This window comes from Stegostoma tigrinum, unplaced genomic scaffold (assembly GCF_030684315.1).
Source record: "Stegostoma tigrinum isolate sSteTig4 unplaced genomic scaffold, sSteTig4.hap1 scaffold_86, whole genome shotgun sequence".
NCBI classification, from domain to species: domain Eukaryota; kingdom Metazoa; phylum Chordata; class Chondrichthyes; order Orectolobiformes; family Stegostomatidae; genus Stegostoma; species Stegostoma tigrinum.
The window spans coordinates 838,816-844,086 of record NW_026728811.1 but is presented as its reverse complement, the minus strand read 5'-3'; the positions used below and the strand labels follow the sequence as shown (position 1 = coordinate 844,086).

The 5,271-nt window shown below is 44.4% G+C and overlaps 1 non-coding gene across 1 annotated transcript; it reads left to right on the top strand.

Moving 5' to 3' along the window:
* Window positions 1–2,916: 2,916 nt before the first annotated feature.
* Window positions 2,917–2,989, top strand: trnav-uac (transfer RNA valine (anticodon UAC)). Its single transcript has one exon. It is a non-coding gene; the product is annotated as a tRNA-Val (tRNA).
* Window positions 2,990–5,271: the final 2,282 nt, after the last annotated feature.

Here is a 5,271-nt window from a genome sequence, read left to right as displayed (position 1 = left end):
GTTAGTTTATATGGGTGTGTGTATTCCTATATTTGTGTGTGTCTCTTGTGCAATGGGCTCTCTGTTGTTTCGGGGTGTGTCCACTGAAATGGGCTAACCGCCCTCCCATTTTCTCTCAGTCTGTACCTCTTGTGCTTAAAGTGATACAATGGTCATGTTGGTGTGTGTGCATATGTGTGTCTCTGCGTGTTTGTGTCTGTATGCCTATCTCTGCCAAGAGTGAGACTCGCTGGAGGTAAGTTTAAATGAACGAATGAACTAATTAATTTAAAAGTGATGCAGCAAAGTCTCACCCTCCCTCTGGTGTTTAAAGTGATACAATGCCACCCTCTGGCGGTCCCCTCACGCCACTACACAAGCGGCAGATTTTTTTTTTGAGAAAGCAACGCAGCCTGTGAATCTCTCAGGTTGCAGTTCTTTCGTGCTTCAAACACTGTCTTTGGAGATACAGAGCTGTCTTGGCCGATCGATGTTGCCCCTCAAATATGAACAGAAGGAAAGATGAACAAACCCACTGCTGGTCTCATACCCTTCACTTTTGAATACTTTCCCCAATTAGGATCTGAGAGAGTAGATTATAAAATATTACAAATTGCAAAAAGTGCAATAAAATAACCATGTCTCTTTACAAAACATTTCACCCGGACGCGCCTGGATACAGTTGCAGAAGAAAAACTCTATTTAATGTGTATAATGTTAGGAAAACTGTCCAAAGTCAAAACATTTCCACATTTGCTGAGGGAAAACATATCTTTCTAAACATGAGCATGTTTTACGCTGAGGAGCTTCAGCATAATTAAAATCCTCTCCACACCAGCATAGTGTGAATCTGTTTGTGTGTGTGTGCGCCTGCGTCTCTTGCTGTTGCCGTGAGTGACCCTCTCCCTCTGACCGAATCCCTGATGGCTTTCACGCTTCAGCCGCCCCTCTGCAGTAGCGTGAAGCGGCCAGCAGAGGGAGCCAATGCATTACTTTGAATACAAGGGAGCAATTGAGAAAGAGTTGTAGACTTTTACGTTCTCTCTCCAACTCGTTCCATCCCTTTCTCCCTCTGTGTGTCAGCGTCTGTACGCACATGTTTGTCTCAGTGTGTGTCTCTGTGTCTGTATGCGTCTGTCGCAATGTCTGTATGCCTTTGTTACACACGTGTGTGTACATGTGTCTGTGTGTTTCTGTCTCTGTATTAGTGTGTCTCTGTTGAACTCTCACTGTGTGATTGTAGCTGTGTGCCAGCATCTGTAGCTGAGTGTGTGTATGAGTGTGTGTCCCTGTGGCTGTGTGTTTGTGCCTGTGGCTCTTTCCAGTGGGCTTTCTGTTGTTTTGGGGATTAATCCATTGAAACTAAGTTTACTCCCTTCCCCACTTTCTCTCTGTCTCACCCTCTGGAGTTTCAAAAGATACAATGGTCATGTTGACGTGTGTCTCATATGTGCTTGTATCTGTGTTTTTTTTTCCTGGTTGTAAACGGACTTACTGGATATCCAGGTTCAAATCTTGCCACAACAGATGGTGACTTTTGATTTTTTTAAAAAAAAAATCTCGACTTCAGAATCTAATGATTACTATGTTGAGATTGGTTGGCTCGCTGAGCTGGCTTGTTGTTCCGCAGACGTTTCGTTACCGTGCTTGGTCATCTCCTCAGTGCAACCTGTGATGAAGCGTCGGTGTGTTTTCCCGCCTGGCTTTTAAACTCTGGGGTCCGTTGCGATGTTTTGCCTCACTTCCGGGTTTCCTCTGTCGTGGAATGTATATGGGGCCGAGTTCAATGTGGTTATTAATAGCCTGCTTCGTGGAGTTCCATGCTTCTAGGAATTCTCATGCTTGTCTTTGGTTCGCCTGTCCCAGGATCTTCTTGCCCCAGTCGAAGTCGCACTTCTCCTTGTCCATGTGGCTTGAGATGAGTGAGTATTGGTCATGTGTTTTTGTAGCCAGTTGCTCAAGGATAATTGATATCCAAAGAACTGGGTCAGGAGATGCCTACAGAACAGCATTATAAAGATTCCACATGCCCGACACACTCATCACACTTCCACACATCAGGGGCACATCAGAACTCACCACGAGTTCTAAGACCGCTGGGAATCAGAGTGGCACACAAACCCACATCAACCCTACAACAGGTGCTCACCCGAACTAAAGGCCCACTCGCCGCCATGGACAGGACCAATGTCATCGACAGAATCCCCTGCAGAGACTGTGAGAAACACTACATCGGACAAACAGGAAGGAAACTAACAACAAGAGAACATGAACACCAACCCAAACCCTAACCCTATCTTAATCAGTCAGCAGGATGTGAAGTGATGGTACTCAGGCGTGAGAGCTTTTCGCTTCTGGAACAAAAAGCAATTGCATGCTGTTAGCATCAGTTTGACATCTCTGATCGCTCTAAACCCTCGCTCTAAACCCTCCCGATTCACACACGCATTCAGATGCCTTGGAAGTGTAATAATTTTACTCGGCTCCACCACTTCGTCTGGCAGTTTAATGTATACTTGCACCACCTTCTCGGCAAAAAGAAAAAGCCCTCAGGTTGCTTTTAAATTTCTGCCCCTCATTTTAATTACACACCCTACAGGTTTGGACCCGCCCACCGTGTGATATAGACCTTGACTCCTTACCATGTCCATATCCCTGATGTTTTTATAAATTTGTGTTAGGTCGTCCCTCAGCCCCCGACGTTCCAGAGAAAACTGCCCCAGCCTGTTCAGAATCATCATACAGTCCAAAACCTGCACCACTGCCAATGACCACGTGAATATTTTCTGGGCAGGTTTACATGATATCTTTTATTTTTCAATAATGCCAATAACGCTGGACTACATCGACCCATTTGAAACAGAGAGGTGAAGCGTTAAACAGCTGTGAATTTCAATGCTGTAGAATGGTCAGTGTGCAGGGCAGAAAAGCGGGTGTGTTTCTGTAGTGTAGTGGTTATCACGTTCACCTTACACGCGAAAGGTCCCTGGTTCGAAGCCTGGCAGAAACAGTAGTGCCCTTCTTTTACAGCGATAGGTTCCTGGATGGACATGGGGTGAGCGTTCTTGTCAGCCAACCTTTCTTTGAATAAAGTCGCCCATATCGGCTTTTGCTGTGGAAAGGAGGATCGTTCTATTTCATTGCAGTATGAATCTTTGTTAAATTTCTTTCCTTCCTCGTCCTGAATGTGCAGAAATGGTCATCCCTTTTAAGAGTGCATTTAGCGTGCCCTCGTCCTTTCTGTAGTGGAGTAGTGTCGCCTTTGCTTTTCGTGAGAAAGCGTTCCAGCTCAAGGTTGATTTGCCTGTGTTGCAGTGCACCGCGCATTCCTTTCTGTCAAATGTACCTCAAGGTAGCCTCTGAATGTCTTAGTTATGTCAGTGTCTGCCATGTCTCAAAATGCGTGAATTGAAACCAGAAGCCCTCAGCCACATTTTGGGGTAAAGAAACATGTTTGCATTTCTTAGCAGCGGACGCAATAGTGGCTCATTCAGCCAACAACAGGAGTGAAGGAGTTTACAGGCTCAGATGAACCTCATGACTTGTGCTCTCGCAGAATCATTAGCATTTACGTGTGGTCTCAAGTTAAAGGCACACTGGTATTGAAACTGAGGAAATGACGAAACAGGCTACCAAGTAATGTTACATCCAATTTTTTTTTCTTTATATCAAAGACGATAAAGAACGTCAAAACAAGGAGAGATAGGAAAGCGAGCCACATGAAGCTCAAGTGAAACAACATGTAATTTAATCAGTCAGCAGGATGTGAAGTAATGGTGGCTCAGGCGTGAGGGCTTTTTGCTTCTTGAACAAAAAGCAATTGCATGCTGTAGGCATCACTTTGACATCTCTGATAGCCTTTTACAATCTGTCAATGTGTTCATAAACTGCCTTTTGTGCGTCTCTAAATAAGCACCATGGACTTTGGTAAAATTTTATTGAGTTGCTTTCCCTTGTTTTCAAACATAGGCATCCAAATCAGTTGGCTGCCGTCTGACATTTGTTTGTGTCCAGGACTAGAAAGCCGCGCAGGAAAATTGATGGTTAAGGAGAAAGACAAGGCAGATAGCAGCTCACACCTGCACCGAGGTTCGAACAGCCTCACAACATGATTTGTCGTTCTTGAATTCGAACGCTTGCTTGATCCTTTTGACTCGCGTTCTTGTACAGAAACTAATACTCAAGTGCGCTTTTGAGTCGAAGCCACGTTGGACTTGAAACTGCAGAAAGGACAAGCCAGGCTATGAAATAATATTGTTTCCATTTTCTTTTCTTCCTTTCGCAACGGATCAAGGAAAGCTAAACAAGGAGGAATAGGAAAGTGAGGCTCATGAGCTCCGGTGAAACACCTTCTCTCTTATTCAGTCCTCAGCAAGTGACGTGAAGGTTTCTCAGGCGAGAGAGCTTTTCACTTCTTCAACACAAAACAATCCCGTCGCGTTAGCGCCTTTTTGGCATTGTGATCGCCTTTAACGTTCTGTCAATATGTGCAGAATCTGCCTTCTGTGTATCTCTGGATAATTGTGTTGGGATGTTGAGATGGGATAATGAGAAGGAACTCGATTTTCCCTCCCATCATCTCTTTCAACTTCCCTTCCAAAGAACATACATTGAATGAAAGAGAAACTTTGCCATTTCACGCCAATTTTCAGAGAAGAGATCGACCGGAATGGTCTTGACATCTGACAAACCAGCATAATTATCGGGAAATCCAACGTAGCATTCAAGTTATTCATTTGATGTGTCACCTTCAACGTATTTTGAGATATATAACTGTCAAATTCTCAATGGGAGTTGTAAGGATGGGATCAGAAAAATCACCGAAGATTTACATCTACCATGATGTTAAGAAATGGTGAACAAGCGGATTCGGATAGAATGGCCTCTTCCTGTTCCCATGTTCCCATCTTTCAGTGTTGTTTCAGGCAGACAACTGTCAACAATAACATGGAACACAAAATATTGCAACATAGGTCTGTGCCGAACGCTATTCTGAACTGAACTGATCCCAACTGCCTGCCAATGGTTGCGTATTTCTCTGTTACCTTCCTGTTCACGTGTCTGTCTAAATGCCTCTTAAACATTGCTATCATGATGATGAGAATGGTGAGTCGACAACACTGAGTATGCAGTTTCTCACCTTTACCCCGCTGCTCTCACATCTGTAATGGACAGCTCCTGTTGCAGCATTAGGTCAGACAATGGAGGATCTCACAGCTGCTCTATCCGACAGCTTGCTCCTTCACATGGGTTTCCAACTGGGCACATGGAGCAAGTTGCCATATAAATGTT